General features: G+C 40.1%; 1 protein-coding gene across 6 annotated transcripts in view; it reads right to left on the bottom strand.

Annotated features, from left to right (window-relative positions):
* The window catches only part of GRIA3 (glutamate ionotropic receptor AMPA type subunit 3), a 281,921-nt gene that overhangs the window by 40,230 nt on the left and 220,801 nt on the right, over positions 1-20,890 (bottom strand). The window lies entirely within an intron of this gene.

Raw genomic sequence — 20,890 nt, 5'->3', positions numbered from 1 at the left:
CCCTTCTCTCTGATTCTCCTTTCCAAGGGAAAAATTACAACAGAGGTGGGTAGGCAGGTGACAACATTCACAATTTCCCCCTCGTTTTTGAAAAATAGTACTTTCCTGTATCAGCTCTAATAGATGGGTTGAAGTATTGAGTATAATCAAAATTGAAAGTGCTAGAATCTCCAGAGATGCTTTCCTCTAAAAATTCCAAATAACTTTGTCCAATATCCACTCCAAATGACTTTGCCTAGCATTTTCAAATTGTGTTAGAGTTATATCAAGGTCACAGCTATAAATTTGCCTTTTCTGAGTCACCAAAGGAAGGATGGGACCAGCATTTGGTATGGAGGTAAGACTGGGGGTGATTAGGTTGAATGTTACACATTCATACAGTGACCAAGGGCTTGAATCAAGCTATACCAAAAGCCCCACACTGAAACCAAGGCTGCCATATTGCCTATTTGTAAATCAAACTCCATTAGAAATACAAAAACAAGAAACAATAATGAGCTTCAGCCAAGCAGTTGTTTAAAAAAAATCATCTGTAAAACTAGATTGTTTTGTTTTCAGCCTGTGTATTTACTGCCACTGTTGAATAAAAACAAAAGCAAAGTGTGAAAGTTCTCTAAACTTAATCAAACCATTATTTCTTTTGACTTGAGTTTTCTGATAGTTATCACCTCTATTCAGTAAAGATCAATAGTCAAACTGCAGAAGGAAGCCATGTTGAACCCTGAAGGATTAAGAACAGTAAAGGGAGATGGAAAGCCTAGGTTGCAATTCCAAATTTCATGTATTTTATATTACCTGGGAAATCTGTGGCCTGTGGGATAATTTATTAGCAGATGTTAGTTTGAAGTGGATTTCTCTTAAGTCTCTCTTTCTTTGCTAGGACCAAAGAAAACAGAAACTTGAAAAACAGGCCCTCTATATCTCAAGCAAGACTGTTATTATCTGTTGCTATTTCAGAAAAGTCAAGTAGGCCAATAATAAAAGTTATGTATTTTCCTTAAAAATTAAAACTAATTTGACAAGATACATGCATCCCAGTGTTGAAAGCAACACTATTTATAGTAGCCAACACATGGAAGCAACCCGACTGTCCATCAACAGATAAAAGGATAAAGATGTAATATTTATAATATTATATATAATTACATAAAAATCTATAATATATTTTAATATTTTATATGACTGAGTAATATCCCTACAAAAGAATGAAAATCTGCCATTTGCAGCAATATGGATGGACCTAGAGAATATTATGTTTAGTGAAGTAAGTCAGATAAAGACAAATACTGTATGATATTACTTACATGTGGAATCTAAAAAAGAATTCAAATGAATTCATATGTAAAAACAGATATAGAGAAAAAACCAGCATTTACCCTCTTCCTGGGGAGCAGGAAGAGGGAATAAGCAAGATGGGGGTATGGGATTAAGAGAAGCAAACGACTGTGTATAAAATAGATAAGCAATGAGGATATATTGTACAGCACAGAGAATCATAGCCATTATCTTGTAATAACTTTTAATGGAGTATAATTTGTAAAAAAAAAAAAATACCATGCTGTACACCTGAAACTAACATAAGATAATAAATCAACTCTACTTCAATTTAAAAAAGGAAAAAAAATTTTCAGGTAAAAAAAGAAAAGTTATGTAAAGTCCTTTGAAAAACTCCAAACTCTCTTGCCTTTTATTCCAACTCTGATCAACCAGTGGTAGATCTTTGTCAGCTGGACTGCTTTCTGTCCACACCTCCCTTTCTCCATCACACCAGTGCCACAAATAGTACCTAACTCAACAAATTAAGAATGCTTATGCAGATCTGTTTGGTTTTCAGAGCCCTTTAGGATAATCTGTGCCTAAGAGTTATCTGGTTTCCTTCTTCATAATTAAATGGCTTGTTTCCATTAACCCAAGATTTTAAAAGTCATCTGCAAATTTCAATTTCCATCAGAACAACTTTTTCCAGCACAGTCCTGCATGTAAAGACAACACAATATTTCATTACGAATCCTCCTAGATAGTCTTTGAGGCTTTTTTTCTTTACCTTCTGCCTTGAAATTGCTTATCAGCGGACAAAGTGGATTGCCTCCCCCTCCTCCACCTAATGGCAATCTGCATTTCTACTGATTTCTATCCAGGTCATTCATTATCCACTCACTGCAAAGTATGTTATTAATGAGAATCAGGTAGGAGTCATGCTGTCCTCCCCAGGTTTAAATGAATCTTTAAGATGGTACAATCAAACAGATATGCAAAACAGGCCATTAATGCAACATTAAAGTTACAGATTTAAGCACAGAATCAGGGAATGCAGAACTTTGAAAGTTTCTCAGCGTTTCAGCATTGGCAATGTGGGGCATGAATATATAGTACAGCCTTATGAAGACATGGACTCAAAAGTATTGAACAATGACTGATGCTTGTAAGGGAGGCTCTATGATTAGCTTTTGGACTTCTGGAATGCTGTAACCATACCTATGTAGATTGGCTCAGCCTCAACAAGTAAATTTACCTATGCCTTTGAACTTTCCTTTCCCTGGTTAGTGTTGCTTTGCCTACATAAGAGCATGCCTTCCATCATGTAACAGATAAATTCCTAGAAAAAGCTGTGCCATGGATTAGATTCATTTTTGAAAATCAAAATTTATTTCTCTATCGATGCATGGGCTGTTTTATGTTTATTTCCGAGAGCCCTCCTCTTAGTTTTCTCTGACAAGCAGTTAATGATCTGTAAATACCAAAATGCACTAGGGGGAATCTCTGTTTTCCAGGGAAGAATATGTTTCTGATGTGAGTAATTACTATTTATTACTTTTATCATTTGTGAATTTGCTGATATTTGGATTACTTAAGGTAGGGTCCAGCTGTGTTTTGTAGCCAAAGGTTTTGGAATAAAAGGGAAGCCTTAAAGTTACCAAATGGTTTTAATAGTTCTTGTTAATCTCTGGGCTGGCAGAAGGGCAAGCCCAGTAATTGCTGGGAAGACAAAAAAGCCAGTACAAAGTGATTCAAGGTGGGAGGTCCTGATGTAATGCATAATATGCTGTACCCCTTAAGTGCCACTGGCCACTGAAAGAGGTATCTATGGTAACAGCAAGGGGCCCAGTGGAACAGAGTGGGAAAAAAGATAGATCAGACACTAGCCTTACCAAAACTATTCTGGTCTCCATAAAAGAGAAATTACTCTTCCGCAAGGGAGAAGGGTAGCATTCTCTTTTCAGTAGCTATCAGGAGACCCACATTTCTGTTTGAGAGATGATGGCACCCCAAAGGAAGTTAGAAGAAATGATTCCTCTTAAGTATTTGTTAGCATTTCAAATAATTTGTGGTGGGAACACTCTACCTACAGTAATACTTCCCCACATTGGCTTAACTCTATGAGGCTGATCAATGCCCACAGCTTGTGCTGATTAGAAAATTGACCACCTGCCTCCATAACCGATGGTGTGGACGAAGGCTTGGCAATCTGGCCTCTGGGCTGGAGAGCATTTCTCTCCTGCTTGGGAGTCAGAACATTCCTACTACCACCCTGGTGCAGCACACTTCTGTTGACTTAATACCTATAGCACATAAACATGGCAATGGCATTGTAGAATTAACAAAAGGGAGGGAGAGAGAAAAGATCACAGCAATCTCATCACTTTCTTTAAGGCCTATGCTTAAAATCCATGCTCTTTATAATACCCAATACCGACTTCAGTCTGGTTAGAAACGTTTACTATACCACTCTTTTCTAGAAAGATAAGCCCTCACTAACGTTCCTTAGCAGACGTACTGAAAGGAGAGGTCCAGCTCAAATTCCCTTCACCAGTGTCAACCCCACTTACTCACTCTGCCACTCAACAGTCTCCTACACGGGGAAGGTTGAACTCCTTGTCTCCCTAATACTCTGTAGGAAACAAATGCAATTGCATTGGTTGCCCAGTGCCCAGTCCCAGCAAGTAAAATGGGGAAAGGGAACAGGGCGAGAAAAAGGGAATGGTTCATTAGAAAATGCTCCCTGCTGAAGGGTGAGAATTTCCCGACTCATGGTTTATCTTTTCTCTCTGTACCAATTTTAGAGTAGATTCCTCTTCCTGAGAGCATTTATGCCCTCTTCATTTTGAGCCCTTCCTGGTGACTGAGTTCATGTCTACTCAGCTAAGTTCTTCTAGGATGGGAACTTGGAGGTGTGAGACTCCTTGAATCCTCCAAAAAGTAGTAACCAGCCTGTAGAATGACCTCATAATAAAAGGCATGGAAATGGACGAAGAGGGAGGGAAGTGAGGGATAATGTGACAATGAGAGAGCTTTGGCTAATGGCCAAGAGTTCAAAGCTCTTGTTGCCATTTCTCATTCTGCCCCTTCTCATTTTAAAGGACATTTCCCTTGCCCATAACTTCCAACCATATTTTCATCTTGAACTTCCCCAGGTGAAGTCCAGCTCTTCTGTTTGTCTACCTACTGTTCTCTAGCCTGGGACATTTTAAAGCTTGGGATTCCCTGAAGCCTCTGTAAAAATGCCGGAACTGCAGTCCTAACCACCTGAGACCCTGCAGGTTAAATGGGGGAAAGTTAGGGGAAAGGCTGGTAGGACAGCTTCTGTCACATTGGCAAGATATTTCAAGCTCCTGAGCAATGTCTGCCCCCTGTCCCACTGTTTTCTTTCTCTTTATTAAATATCTCGTGTCCCTACTTCCTTCCAGGTTCTATTGCTTTGGTTTTCCCAGGCTGACTAGCATCTAGGGATGTTCCCATAAAATCTTCCAAGTAGAGACATTTGAGGTAAAAATGTTCTCTGAAGCCTCTGTAAAAACATTAATACAGCAGCCCTGAGCACCCAAGACCCAACAGGTAAAAGAAGGAAAGAGAAAGTTAGTTAAGGGCAGTTAAAGGAAATTAGGAGAGAGCTTCTCTGTAGAGGGACTAGGAGTTTCCAGCTCTAGTCTACTACTTCTGTCCCATTTTTTTTTCCCTAAGAAATTCTTCTTACCTAAGTCATACAGATAGAAAATCTGATAACCAATACTTGGACCTGGCCACATCCACTCCTCTAGGGTAGGATAACCAATACTTGGACCTGGCCACATCCACTCCTCTAGGGTAGGAAGTTTAAATTATGGGGCTTGCTGAAGGGTCTGGGAAGACATTAACACAACAGTGCTGGTCACCTAGTCCCCATCCGGTAAATTAGAAATATAAAAGGAAGGGTGTCATACGGATCATAGGAATAAAAGCTCAAAATTGTAAGCATTTCAAGGCTTCTGGGTATTATTCCCCTGCAGCCTCATTTCCCTCTTGCTTTGAGTTTTCATGAACTTTTTGTTGACAACAGTCTCCAACCTGATACCACTGCTTGAGCTTCCCTGCACCTGAGTGCCAGCTCAACCTCAGATTCCAGCCCCTGAAGCAATCATCTCCCTTCAGTCCCTGTTGGTCAGAGGACTGTTCTTACTTTCTCTCCTACCCTGACAGGAACACTCAGAGGAGGAGGTTGCAACTCAGCCAGTCAGCTGGCATCACTCTCAAGATACTTCTTCTACTCAGACTTCTCTCCATCCCTCAGGCTCAGCCTCCAGCCTCTTCCTTACATCTTTCCCACATAGGATTAAAAGAAAAAAAGCAAATCCAAATCATCAAAGCAGAAATTCTCTTATACGTTGCATCGTCAAATGTTCTTTGAAGAATGGCTCTTAGTCATCTGTGTCAGAATCACTTGGGGTGCTAGTTTAAAAATGCAGTTTAATGGAACCTATGGAATAAACATCTTGGGGGAGGTGTGAGAAGCAATAATCTGTGTTTTAAAATAGCTCTGCAAATGATTTTCTCTTCAACCGGTGGTAGAAAACACTGGTCTAGTGTAGTCATTCATTAGATTATTGACTCCCCTATTCAACATCTCTGACAAATAGCCATTAGCCTATTTTTGGCCTATAGCCCTTCAAAGATGAACAGCTCACTATCTATGGAGACAACCCAATCTCTTTTTGGATTCCTCTATTAGAATGTTCTTTTTACAGTAAGCTAAAATCCCTATCCCTGTGATCTCCACTCTTGATTTTTGTTCTGTCCATTAGGGCCCCACAGAAGTATAACTCATCTTTAAAATGTCAACCCTTCAAATATGTGAAGATAATCCTAATATATTCTATAGCTGCATATTTTCTTCAGGCTAAATAGTTCTTGTGATGAGGGAAATAATCTCATAAAAATTGTAGATCAGTTCCTGTCGGTCAGCTCTTTGGGCAATTTCAGATAGAAATGTTTTAAGATGAGACCAGTAGAGAACTATGAGAAGCTAGGATTGTCCTCTTGATGTTGCTAAGTATCTGGAGGTGTCCCTTACCTTTAACAACTTTCCATGGATCCATATTGCACGAGTTTATCTAAGCTTCCTTGAATTTATTTATACTTCCCCTCCATCATTGATCATGCTATTCTCAACCTTCTTATTTGTACAATTGCCTGAAACCCCAGGCCAAGAAAATAAAGTAAAAGTGTCCTTTAGGATCTGGCCAGTGGAGCAATTTAATCCCTGGTGTTTTCACACATAATAAGCTTTAATTATATTTGCTAATCCCAATTACCCAAGTTGTGGGGCATGTGAGTGTGTGCAGTGTGCACCTGCATGTGTGTGTGTGTGTGTGTGTGTGTGTGTGCGCGAGAGCGAGAATGAGAGCACACAAGATACAAATATTTTGAAATTAAACTTCAAAATTCTGTGTAAGGGGCTTTAATATGATTATTATCTTCATGATTACCCTATTACTATCACATAGGAAAAGAGCTTTTTATTTTGGATAAAAGAATGTCTAATACAGTAGGGTCATTTTTAAATATGAAAGGTTCTTTCATTCAATTTGGTATTTCATTCAATTTGGTATTATTTGCCATAGCATAGATGGATTTTGCTTTTCAAAATTGATTCCTCAGACTCATTTAAAAGAAAGCAAAACATTCATTGGAGTTCTTTTTAATGAAGCTCATCTTCAAGATGTGAATTATGAAACTAGAAATAAGACAGTGCTCAGAGCACCTTGGTCTCAGGCAACTATTTACAATTTACTCTTGGCAGTCCATTGATTTCTACCATGATACTACTGTTTCAAGGCAATAATTTTTTCCCCAACATATATACATACACTATTTTGTGCAAACAAATCTTATTGTGAACACTACAGAGAACTAACAGCTCTTCAGTCAATAGTGGCCACAGTCTAACATGATATAAAGCCATGGTCTGTCTTCTTGTTGCTGTTGTTTTCGTCACATATATTCTTACCTACCCTTTGAGCTATTTCTAAATTCTTTTTTGTCTCCAAATATTTTTTAAATGCCTCATTTCCCAGAAATCTTTCCTGATTAATTCCTTTATTGCCTGCATACTCCCATGCATTCCCACAGTATCTAGGACAGAATTCTTTACCCAGTGAATTTGAGAATCATTGTTACTGAATGATACAAGAAGTAGTCTCTATGGGGGGTGGGGGGATGTGCCTGGGCTGTGGGATGGAAATCCTGTGAAATCAGATTGTTATGATCATTATACAACTACAAATATGATAAATTCATTTGAGTAAAAAAATAAAAATAAATAAATAAAATGGGGAAAAAAAAGAAAAAAAAGGAAGAGAGAAAGAAGTAGTCTCTAATCTGGACCACAGACTCAAGCGAAATAAAATTGAGAGTGAGATAGAATTTTGATAAAACTGGGAAGTAAGAATCAGCTTTGAAATGCAGGTTTTTCTAGGTGTATCAGCTCACTACCTTCAGGAGCATCTTCATTTAGGGCACCAAGGAGATAGGAGATGAGTTTTGAGGATAACATACAGATGAATACCTACAATCAGAACTAGAAAGAAATGCAATTGATCATCTCTATCTGAATCAGTCCCTTCAAACAGGTAACATTCTAAACCATTTAGAACAGGAGGGAGATGAGTTGCGTTCTGCCATCCATCACCTGCATTCTAGTGCAGTCTTGCTGAGGTATCAGAGTTGCAGCCCAAACATAGAAAGGGGAAGTGTGTTCCCCTACAATTTTGCTACTAGCTAAAATATCAAGGACTCCCCTGTGCATATATGTAGTGTGTGGTATAGACAAGAATTTAGGGTTATTTTCAACACATACATAATGCATACCTTCCACTTGACTTAAGTCATATATCAAGACAAAACTTTGTGATATTAACTAAAGTTCTGCCCCCAACATCAGATACTCAGTGACCCCCTTTCTACTGGGACACGGGCATCAGTGGCCTAAGAGAAGATTAGGATTGTTCGAACAGGAATAGGAAGAAAACAGAACAGAAAATGCCCTCATCTTTTGTTTCAAAATAGACTTTCAAAAAGTTACAGCAGAAAAAAAAAATAGAATTGGCACATGATCCAGCAATTCCACTCCTAGGTAAATACGAAAGGGAATTTAAAGCAGGGGTTTGAACAGATGTTTGTACATCAATGTTCATTGCAGCATTATTTACAATAGCCGAAATGTGTAAACAACCCAAGTGACCATTAAAAGATGAATGGATAAGCAAAATGTGGTATAGATAGATAGATGAGTTCAGCTGTAAAAAGGAATGAAGGTCTGGCACATGCTACAACATCAATGAACTCTGAAGGCATTATGTTAAGTGAAATAAGCCAGACACAAAAAGACAAATATTGTATGATACTATATAGATCCACAGAAATGGAAAGTAGAATAGTTGTTACTAGTGGCTGGGGGTGTGGGAGAATGGGAAGTTATTGATTAAAGTTTATGGAGTTTCCGTTTGAGGTGATGATAATATCTTGGAAATAGACAGTGGTGATGGTTGCACAATATTGTAAATGCAATTAATGCCACTAAATTAAAAACTTAAAAATGGTTAAAGTGACAGAGCCCCTGCTGACCTAGAAGGACTCTGATGTGAGAAAGAAATAACCTTGTCATGCTAGGCCAAGATTTTGAAGTTTGTTACAACAATGAATCTTTCTGACCAATACAGAAGAACAGACCAGGAATATGTGTAATGGGCAGATTAGAGAATATGGTAGGCAGGATTCCAAGATGGCCCCCATGACCTCTACCTCCTGGTGTTACCTTCATGATGATGTGTTCCATGGAAGAAGGGATTTGCCAGTTGTAATTAAAGTGACAGATCAGTTGGCAGAGAGACTAATTACTTGGGGCTGACCTAATCAGGATTTTTTCTAAAGCAGAGAATATTCTCTAGCTGATAGAATCGGGATTGAGAGAGATTGGAGGTGTGAAAGGGATTTGATACTAAAATGGGGGGAGGGCATGTGGCAAGGACCTGAGAGGGGCTTATAGGAGCTGAGAGTGATGCCTGGACAACAGCTGGCATGACAATGGAACACGTCCTAGTCCTAAAAGGAAATAAATTCTGCAAACAACCTGAGGGAACTTTGAAGTAAGCCTTTCCCTAATTCAGTCTCTAAATGAGTATGTAGCCAGGGGACACCTTAATGTCAGCCTTATGAGATTCTTGGTAGAAGACTCAGCTAAAACATGCCTGGTTCCTGACCCATGGTTGTAGTGAGATAATAAATATATATTGTTTTATTTTTATTGTTTTTTTTTGGCTGCACCTGCAGCATTTGGAAGTTCCTGGGCCAGGGATTGAACCCGCACTATAGCAGTGACAACACTGGATACTTAACCTGCCGTGCCACAAGGGAACTCTATTGTTTTAAACCACTAAGTTTATAGTAATTTGTTTTGTAAAAATAGAAAATTAATGTAGAGCTTAAGTGCTGTGTCTAAAATATGTGGTAAAATCAGGATGGACCCAAGCTGATATCAACATTCAAGGGGTTGGATTTGATGAGAAGGACCTACCTGGCAGCAGAAGATGCAGGGTGCAAGGGTGACTCTCATAGCCAGATGGCCTCTTGTGCTGTGGGTCTAGGGTTAAATTGGAATTCTGGCAAGACCTCAGGTCTTGCCAACCAAATGGTCAGGGGTCACTGGTTGAGTGTGAATCCCAGTGATAAGAACTAGAGATCCTGATTTAATGAGTAGTTTCAAGGTCTTTATTTACTTATAATTCTGCAGAATTATCTCAGAGGGATCAGACAGAGGCTGAGTAGACATTGCATTGTTCTCCATCTGTATCGTAGCTCTGAGTTTAAGTTTTATATTTGGGGTTTCTTGTAAACTTAATTTGGAACACATATTTTATTGTGGAAACTTGTTAGAAACTCCAAATTTAGGGAAAAGCTGTGTATCTTTAGGGAAATGTGGGAGCCTATCATACATAGGGCAGCAAGACTAATTTGAGAGCCCAAAACAAAGTGGTGATGGGGCCCTAAATTAATCATCAGGCCTGGATCTCATTATTTTTTGGCTGCGCCCACAGCAAGTGGAAGTTCTTAGGGCAGGGATTGAACCTGTGCCACAGCAGTGACCTGAGCCACTGCAGTGACAGCACAAGATCCTTAACCTGCTGAGCCACCAGGGAACTCTAGGCCTGGTTCTCACTGACTCAGAATCTGACTTGAACTGAATCTGCAGTATAACATTCTTTCATTGGAGTGATCAGTGACTAAGGTCCTGTTTGGCTTTACTATTATTTTCTTACTAAAGTATAATTAACATACAACATTAGTTTCAGATGTACAGTGTACTAATTCGGTATTTTTATATATTGTGAGATGATCACCATGGTTAAGTGTCTTTAACATAGTTATAAATTAGTTTGGCTGTAAAAGATCACCTATATGATACCAGAGAGGAAACATAATAGGTATATAGATATGTAATAAATATTATGTATATAAAATTCCTCACCTGCTCATCTAAAAAAACGGTTAAGGAGTTCTCACTGTGGCATAGTGGGTTAAGGATCTGGCACTGTTTCTGCAGTGGCTCGGGTTGCTGCTGAGGCATGGGTTTAATCCCTGACCTGGCACAGTGGGTTACAGATCCAGTGTTGCCGCAGCTATGACATAGGTTGCAGCTGTGGCTTGGATTCAATCCCTGGCTCAGAATCTTCCATATGCCTGGGTGCAGAAAACAAAATTAATTTTAAAAAATGGTTAAAATGGCAAATTATATATATATATTTATAATTAAAAGTAATGTAATATACCAAAACTCATTGAATGGTACATAAGTGGGTGAAATGTGTCTTTATTATCTTGAAAGCCAAATTTTAGATTAGTAAGAACCAAGTTTTTGATTAAAAAAGAAAGGTTTTTGAGTTTCCAAATTCCAATGTGAAGATTATACCATACTCAATAAATTAGAAAGCTGATGAATAAAGAGCCTGACTAGCTTCCCTTGGGGGCCAGATAAGAGCTGAGGCAGAGAGGAGTATAAGAGAAGTCAGACTGGGCTATACACCTCTGAGAAATGTCTCTGTGCCCTGTCCCCTCTCCTCCCACCCTCACCTCCGCCTCTCCAAAAGGGGGAGGGAGGATGGGACTCCCATGGCAGAAATAATGAGGCTTCCCTTCCTGGGGTTTAGCATAGGGATAATAAATAGAAGAGAACAGCCCACAGCTAGCTTGGTGCTGGTATCATAGAACAGCAATAGCTACATAAGGTCTCTAGGAGGAAGGAGTTGTCCCCAGACTGGTGGAAGGAAAGGAAGAGACTATTTCAGTAGCCCTACAAATGTCAGTGTTTGTGTGTGTGTGTGTGTGTGTGTGTGTATGCGTGCGGGGGGAAGACTACTTGACATCCAAACTGGATGGTACAGCTCAGTGGATGCCTGGAAGTGATCCTGATGATCTGGGGTTAGATGGCTGCCCCTGATGCCATGACACCATGTAAACTCCCTGGAACTTGGATATTATCCCAGGGAACAGGGAGTGAAAAATCCTGAAATGACTAGGAAATCACTAAATTTGCCTGAATTTATCTGGGTATATCTTTTCTGTCATGTGGCAAGAATTAGGTACCAGTAATAGGAATATAAAGAAAATTATGTTTTTGCAAAATGGAGTTTTCATTTGTGAAATTATACCCCTACTATCAAACCATCTTCTAAGAAGATCACAATAAGACACAGTAAAGGCATGCATCATCAGGGGGATTCTAGATTTCTAAAATGTTTTGATGATTAACTTTAAGACCTTTTGTTTTCCCACTTGGAAAAATTTCCTAACAAGTCCTAGTGTATTTGTACCTTTTCAACCATTGTTAACTACAGTTTACTTTGTTACTATAATTGTTTGCAGTTACTACAAGTATCCTTGTGTCAAAGAATGTAGGACTTATAGATTTCATTTAGTGACCACTAAAAAGAAAAGCCAAAAATCTGGGCTCTTCCACTTTGCTCACAAATGTTCTGTAATCCATCAGCAAATTCTGTGACTCTTATCTCCAAAATATATCCCAAATCTGACCACTTTACACAATGTCCATCACTAAACTCTAGCATGAAATTCCATTCTTTAGGCAATCTGGTCATCTTCCTGTCCATTACACATGCCAGGATTGTTCCTGCCCCAGGACCTTTGCACTTCTTATTCCTTCTGTTTGGAATACTCTTCCATCATATTTTCACATGGCTAACTCTTATCATTCAAGTCTTTAAGTGTTACCTCCTTAAAGAGGCTCTCCCTGAGCCATTCTCTCCCAAAGCTCCCAGTTAAAACAGTCCTTTCTCTAAGTCATTCTCTATCATAATATGCAGAGCACTTACTGGTACCTCCAAATTATCTTTTTTTTGTCTTTTTGCCATTTCTTGGACCGCTCTCGTGGCATATGGAGTTTCCCAGGCTAGGGGTCCAATCGGAGCTGTAGCCACCAGCCCATGCCAGAGCCACCGGCCTACGCCAGAGCCACAGCAACGCGTGATCTGAGTCTCGTCTGCAACCTACAGCACAGCTCATGGCAATGCCGGATCCCCAACCCACTGAGCAAGGCCAGGGACCGAACCCACAACCTCATGGTTCCTAGTTGGATTCGTTAACCACTGCGCCACGACGGGAACTCCCAAATTATCTTGTATAATTGTTTACATGCTTAACTGTTTGTCTCCTTCCAACAGAATGTGAGCTCCTTGAAGGTAGGGATTCTGTCATGTTTCCTCTACTGCATCCCTGGTGCCTAACTTAGTACTGTAGACACTCAATATTTCTGTATACACTGATTGAAAATGGAGAAGATGTTGAAGACTGGAATGAATCTAACCACAGGGCATCACCTAGTAGCCTTTTAGAAAAAAAAATTCGTATCAAGGTTTTCTTTATGTGAGTTTCTTTATCTTTCAAAAGTGAATCGAAACCAAGCATTCCAGTTAATTACATGTTTTTGTGAGTTGAGTTTCAGTAAGTTGAAATTTTAGGTCATCCTTATGGTCAAGTATTTCAACTTCTTATTGTGATGAAAAGGGATTGTAAATAATCAACCTCTGTAGGCTTGCCGGGTGAACTCAAGGAAAGTCTAATTGAACAGATGGGCTCCCATCCTCTAACTGGAAGGCTATCAGGTGATTTCACTTTGTCAAATAAGAAAAGCAAGTGTGGTCCAGAGATGAGTTCCTCTAGGGATAAGGGTTTAAGAATTCACAGCTGCTTGGGAATCTCCACCTGCCACAGGTGTGGCCCTAGAAAAAGACAAAAAAAAAAAAAAAAAAAAAAAAAAAAAAGAATTCACAGTTCTCCTGGAGTCCTGTGTGATGTTAATTATCCTGGTGTGGTCTGAGAGAGTTGGCAGCCTCAAAGAGAATGAAGGCTTAACCCCCTTAGGCTTTCTGAACTGTGAAATGCTCTCATAAGCAAGTAGGTTACCTGAGAGGACTAAAGGAGACAGGCTAATGAAATCCATATGGTTGGTTATTTTGGACAGATGGCCTGTGTGTCACCTTGGAAGCACCTGAAGTGTCTAGGTGGTCTTCAAGGGCAGCTTTAAATTGTGCAAGTTGAAGTTATTGAATCTGTAGATGACAATGGAATGACTAAAGATGGACTAAGAGATGAGGTCAGCAGTCAGATTTTACAGTAGGGGTAGGAATGGGATCAAGAGGATGGGGAAGGATATACCTGAGCTTTTTGTCTCCTCCCAAAGTCAGGAAAAAACCCCACCTCTCTTCCATTGAGCAAGCAGGGATTCTTTTCTTTTCGAGAAGTACCAGTTCCTCACATCTCCACAGAGCTTTATTTGGACAGTCTCTATGCTTCAATTACTCTGTTGTTGGGCCCAATTCATAAAGACTCCTGGGATTTGTAGACCCTTTCATACCATTAAAGAGCTTTTTGTGATATTATCCTCTTACCAACCCCATAAGGAGGGTAGAACAGGGAATAGTCCCCTTGAGAGATGGGGAAACTGAGACCAAATACCCCTTACCCAAAGAAGAACAAGAATGTCATAAATGGATGTGGAACTAGAAATCATTTTCATCTTTTCTTATTCTTTCCAGTTTTATCCACCTCATGACATAACCCTTGTTATATCAGAAGCTATAATGAGCCATGAATAATAGAGATTTGCTGCATTTGTGGTATTCAATCTGGTTTTATGGATGTCTTCCTTTTCTTTGCCTTATCTTGGATCCTTTTGAGATTGTCAAGGCAGGGGAAAATGGCATTTAAAAGTGTGTATAGATTTCCTTTTCTAATTGATCCATTAGGGGAAATAAAAACAAAGATCAACCAGGAGGTGATATAGATGCTTTAACGTGTGCTGCCCTAGAGGCTTGACTCATGCATAATACCCCACGTTTTTATGAATACTCACACCAGAAAGGCACTGAGATGGAATGGAAAGAGGCCCAACCTGGTCTCAGAATTCTAGTTTGTCCCTGTTGAGCTAAGTGACTTTCAGCAAGCCACAACGTCATCTTGCCTCAAGTGTTTCCTCTCTGAAGCAGGTGTAATAATGCCTGTTCTGGGTTCATGGCAGGATTGTGCAAATAGAATATGGCAACGTATAGGAATATATGTTGAAAATTGACAGCCCACTAGATTGTGAGCTCCCAGAAGGTAGAGGCCATTTCTGTTTTATTCATCACTTAGCTTGACCTTCCTGCTGGGGTTATAGAGAAACATTAACCCTACTGTTATTCACCAGGAAGCATACCCAGAGACTGGCACAAGCGGGGAACTAACTCCATAGAAATAAACACCATTAGCTGCCCTGGAGGGATGATAATCTAGTTCTCTGAGATGCCTATATTTTATGTCACTCAGTTCCCCCAAATAACCTCTAAATATGATGAGAAAAGCCTATCTTGGTATTTTCATGTGATTTGGCAAAAGGTAGAAATTTAATTTCTTTTATAGAGATGGCTCTTCAGTGCTTAGCCTGGAGCTTGGCACAAAGAAGGCACCAAAAAAAAAAAAAAAAGAGTTATTGAGAGTGATGAATAAGTAATAGAATCTAGGGCATTATTATTAGCCTGTCTTCATTGCCACATTTTCCCCTTTCTCTTGAAAAGCGGTATCAGGTGTGTTGTGTGCATTGCAGTCAGGTCAGCATCTACTTCCTTGGGGAGTGTCCTTTCCTTTCCGCTTGAGACTTGCCTGCAAGGAAGATCTAGGGAACCACAGACCGTGGCTGCTGAGGGATGGGAAAGACTAGCAGCTGTCTGAATGAATCATTCCCCCTTTGAGAGGCCTGTTTGGCCAGGCCTTAGCATTCTCACATTGTACCTGCTGCTCTACCGCCAGTCTTGACCTATAAGCTCTATGAGTCTTACTGTGTAATGTATTATATGACCCAGGAAAATAAGATATTTTGGGGGGGATAAGACAGCATCAAAACAGCCACATCAAAATTAAAAAACCAAATTTCTTAAAAAATTGTCAAATAGGATTTCCAGCTGTGGCACAGCAGGCCAATGATCTGGCGTTGTCTCTGTGGTGGTGTGGGTTCAATCCCCAACCCAGCACTGTGGGTTAAGGATCTGTCATTGCTACAGCTGTGGCATAGGTCTCAGCTGTGGCTCGGATTCAATCTCTGGCCCAGGAACTTCCATATGCCATGGATGCAGCTGAAAAAGAAAAGAATGTCAAATAATACATACAGTAAATGTCTCTGACCCACCATTCCTTGGTATCAACTCATCTCCTATTGATGCTCTTATCTGTTCCCTAGTGTGTGGTTTGGCTGTGTCCTCAAACATTTGGTCATATCCTATATGTCTTCATACTAATTAAATTTGGTTGCAGTCATCCAGGGACAGTGTCAATATCTCAAATTCATCATTGTACTTGGTGAGAAAATTTGTAACAAAATTATTTTTACATTTTAACGTGTTTCTTAAGGCAAGGGGATGGGTTAATGGGTAAGGGAGATCTGTTGTAATAAAATTTAAAGATGAATGGTTCATTTTCTTTCTTTTCTTTTCCTTTCTTTCTTTCCTTCCTTCGTTTTAGGACTGCGCCTGCGGCATATGGAAGTTCCCAGGCTAGGGGTCAAATCAGAGCTACAGCTGCCGGCCTACACCACAGCCACAGCAATGCCAGATCTGAGATGCATTTGCGGCCCACACCAAGGCTTGCAGTAACACTGGATCCTTAACCCACTGAGTAAGGCCAGATATCAAACCTGCATCCTCACAGAGGCAATGTTGGGTCCTTAACCCACTGAGCCACAATGGAAACTCCAGTGGTTCATTTTCTTGATCATGTCCAAATGTCAACATACTCAGCATAGGTACATTTGTGGAGAGATTGTTCTTCTTTCCCCATATACTTCAAAAACCCTGTATTTAGCTGTTGAAATGTGGACTCCAATTGAAAACGCATGCATGCAAGTGAGTGTGCATGTGCATGCGTGCATGTGTGTGTGTGTGTGTGTGAGAGAGAGAGAGAGAGAGAGAATAGAAGCAGAACACAAATACCCTTAGAAGGACTACTTCCCAAATCAATTTGGTAGCGTTCTTCTTTTTGCTGCCTACATTTTTAAAAAATTAAAAGATGAAGTGACCACTGACAAGAGTGACAGAGTCTAATATTGAGACAAAACATTATCCATGAGCAGTTCAACTGTGCTCTGTGGGGCTTACAGTGTCTGCAACTCAGAAGACAGGGCAGTTCCCTCAGTGGCCTCTAGATGAAGTTCAAATCTCTGTCCTGCCTGGGGCAGTGGAGCAAGTCAGTTTCTTCCCACTCCTTTCCATTAATATATATTTTCTTGGGGTTCCCATTGTGGCTCAGCGGTTAATGAACCTGACTAGCATCCGCGAGGCCTCAGGTTTGATCCCTGGCCTCACTCAGTGGGTTAAGGATCTGGCATTGCTGCGAGCTGTGATGTAGGTTACAGATGTAGCTCAGATCCTGAGTTGCTGTGGCTGTGGCATAGGCTGGCGACTACAGCTCCAATTGGACCCCTAGATTGGGAACCTCCATATGCCACGGGTATAGCTCTAAAAAGACACAAAGACAAAAAAATTTTATTTTCCTAAAGCATTTTAAATTAGCATTAACATTTCATTTAAAAAAGCAATCTCCTTTTATTCCCTGAACTATGTTCAGTGGGCATATAGCCAAGTGTCTGGAAAAGAAATCAAGCATTGTAGTTGACTTCTAATATTTCTAGGAGTCTGAGGGCAGAGAGAAATTTGGAATTGCTTTTTCTCCCACTGACACTTTTTTAACATGAATCTGTCTCAGGTTAAATTTTCAAAACCTGGTGGAGAATGATCATTTCGGTGCAGTTTTCCAAATCATAGTGGCGTTTCTCTGGGCAATGACAATGAAGCTGTCGACTTGTTTTTTAGCAAGGGTGCATCCTCCTCTGGTTGGGACATTTAGTTTTGGAGCTTCTGTCTAAGGAAATCAGTTTTCAAGTCAAGAAGGTTGATGGTAATATTTCAGATGTCTCTTCTAGCTGCATGCATTCTTGCTCAGTCCCTCCCTGCCTTTCCTTAAGGAACAGGTCCCTGTGATTTTATGTTGATTGTTAAGATAACAGCTAAGGATAGCTCAGAAAATGAGAGAAACAAAAGAATCATTTAAAGACATCATCATTTTAATTGCAGCCTTACCCAGGACAGGCAAAAATGTCTGCAGGGCAATTAGAAAGGAATTTTATTTTATTTATTTGTCTCTTAGTGGAAGAACTAGAGGGCTGGCCCCAGGCTGTTTTATGGTATTACTCTTTAGTCCCTGTGGTTTTAATATGGAGTGAGAATGGAAGAAAGGAGCTCATGTTATGTTTGTAAATGTTGCATGTGATCTTGTTTTATCCTCTCAAGTTCAGAAGGCAGGCTGTCAGGGGTCCTCACTATTTTTTGTATGTGGAGTTACTGTTCTTAAAATTGCTTTGAGATCATGGAGTGTTGAGGAGAAAGTGACATGCTATGGCAGTTAAGTCCCTGCATAGGAGAAGATCTATTTTTGCTGTCTGCCTTCTCTGATTTATGTGGTTCAAGGAGGGGTAGAGTAAAGGACATTGAGTAGACAAATGGCTTGGAGAACAATTGGTTGGGCCCCCCTCTGGTATATGAATCGAAAGCATTCCCTTTGTTAGGTTTACATAACATGTTCAGCACAGGCAGGCTAAGAGCTGATTGTCCTATACTGCTCAGTTCCACTCTTGGATCATCAACTTTTGTGTGTGCTGTCCTAAAGAACTTCCCCACAGAGTCCTTAATGCTGTCACTGGCAACCAATTGAGGAAAAAGAAAAGTGGCACGTGGGAATTAGAAAATGATTTGCACTTTTTATACCTAGAATTATCCAGCTCCTTTTCTAATCAGATTTTCAAAACAGCTCCATTTCCATACGAATTACTCATTGGCTGTAAAGTTCAGGAGGAATTGGTGAGCACTAGAAACTGCAAACCAATTAGAATGTGGCAATAGCTTTGCTCAGAATTGAATGTTGATTCAAATTGGCTCTGGTAATAAGATGCTCTTTAATGAAACCCTCATCGAATGGATTAGTAGATAGATGCTTTCCTAGTTTTTAAGAAAGACACAAAATGTGTGGGGGATGGGGTCTGGGCATGGGGACAATGACTATTTGGTCACAGTTTTAAGCCTTCGTGCTAATAAATCTTCCCAGAGAGCCTCTTTTGCCTGCAATATGGATGAATGGCCTTTGAAAGCTTAATGGGAATTGATGCCACCTATTGATTACCATTTAACGCACACCTTCCTAATTTCTAATCGTTGTTGAAGGAGAAATACTTTCCAGTGGAACAAGTAACCCTTACTGGAGGGTCCAAGTCTTGTGTCTTGATAGCTTAAGTGGTCAATTACTTCTTACAGCAACTTGATGCCTTTTGGGATGGCCAACATCAGCTTTGCTGAAGGTGGATACCAAACCAAATTTCCATGGAGCTGATTATGTGCTGACTACCCAGCAGATGGAAATCCCTGGCTTACTGCCTTGAAATGTGTAAGTGATTTCATGAGGGCAGGGGATTAGTCCCAGATAAGCTTCTGGAACTGTCATCATAGTGAGGGTCAAGGCCAGGTCAGTTCCAGAGGATCTTCATATCATTTTGATTCTTCTAAGACTGGGTCCCTTTCACTGGTTGGGGATTATAAGCCTCCCAATAAACAGTGGTAGAGGTGAGTTAAGGAAATCCTGAGCTAATAAGAATTCTTGAAAAGGTCTCAGGACCAACCTTTTTCAGCTATTACTATAATTTCAAGAAACACACTCCTCCTGGTGTCCCATGAAACAATTGGACAAATCCCATGATAAGAATGTTGAAATAGGAGTTCCCCTCATGGTGCAGTGGAAATGAATTGGACTAGGAACCATGAGGTTGTGGGTTTGATCCCTGGCCTTGCTCAGTGGGTTAAGGATCCAGCATTGCCATGAACTGTGGTGTAGATCACAGACATGGCTTGGATCTGCCGTTGCTGTGGTGTAGACCGGCAGCTTCAGCTCCAATTAGACCCCTAGCCTTGGACCCTCCATGTGCCGTGCGTGCGGCCCTAAAAAGACAAAAAGACCAAAAAAAATGTTGAAAAATATCAACTGTGATATCCGTAAGTTTTAATGATTTCTTAAAACAGGCTGGTTAGAACCAATATTTGTTTACTGTGAATCTTTGAGGAAAATCAGTAATTGTACCTGCCATCCAATAATTTGATTATTGGTTGGAGTGGATGGCTAAAGTTTTCTTCTCTACCTACTATACAAGTGACTTCTGGATCATTTCTACAACCAGTTACATGGGTTGGAGTAGCAGGCAGTGGTATGTATAGAATGCATCCATTTTCTCACTGAAACCACCATATTTTCCTGGTTGGGGCAACTGAAAATACGGTTGGGTTCTTAAACATTCCATTGGTAGCCTTTTTTATAGACTAGTTGCTATAGAGCAAAGATCTTAAGACTTTATGCAAAAGTAGTTTGTCCATCATATTATCCTTCTATGTTCTACTTCAATCTCCTTTCATCTCTCTCCTTGACAATGTTTATGCTTGACTAACTTCTGCTAGTGAATAGCTTGCTATTTCCCCACTAAGATTTGGCCAATGTGGGGGTAGAGAGGGGGAAAGAAATCTACTCAAGAAATTAAAACAATTAATTATCAGCATGTACATGAATACTTGAAACAACTGTAATACATTTCAATAGAAAACCAATGTCTAAAATAGAATATGTAATTTTATAGTCCATCACTCCTCAGATTCTTAGAGTCAGTTACCTGACTTCCGCGAGTTGCTTATACATAAAATCACTGCTTTTGTAAAAGCCAAAAAGGAGTTTAGTTCCCTCATTCTTCAAGTAAGGGGACCAAGGCCAACAGAAATTAAATGACTTGCCCAACGACAAACAATCACTTTGTTTGGGTTGGGATTCAAACCTATGTGTTCAAACTTAGCGCTCTTGACCTGCCCCTTGTGATGTTGTGTATGAGTCTTAGTTCTAAAGGACTGTGAATCAGGTCACCAAGGAAATACTGTATTTAAGATGCTCTGCTTTGACAACATTCCCACCCTTTCCCAACCCTCCCTTAAAACACTGTCAGTTTGCCTTTGTG

This window comes from Sus scrofa, chromosome X (genome assembly GCF_000003025.6).
Source record: "Sus scrofa isolate TJ Tabasco breed Duroc chromosome X, Sscrofa11.1, whole genome shotgun sequence".
Classification (NCBI taxonomy): Eukaryota; Metazoa; Chordata; class Mammalia; order Artiodactyla; family Suidae; genus Sus; species Sus scrofa.
The sequence above is the reverse complement of the archived record's forward strand: the minus strand, read 5'-3'. Positions and strand labels throughout refer to the sequence as shown.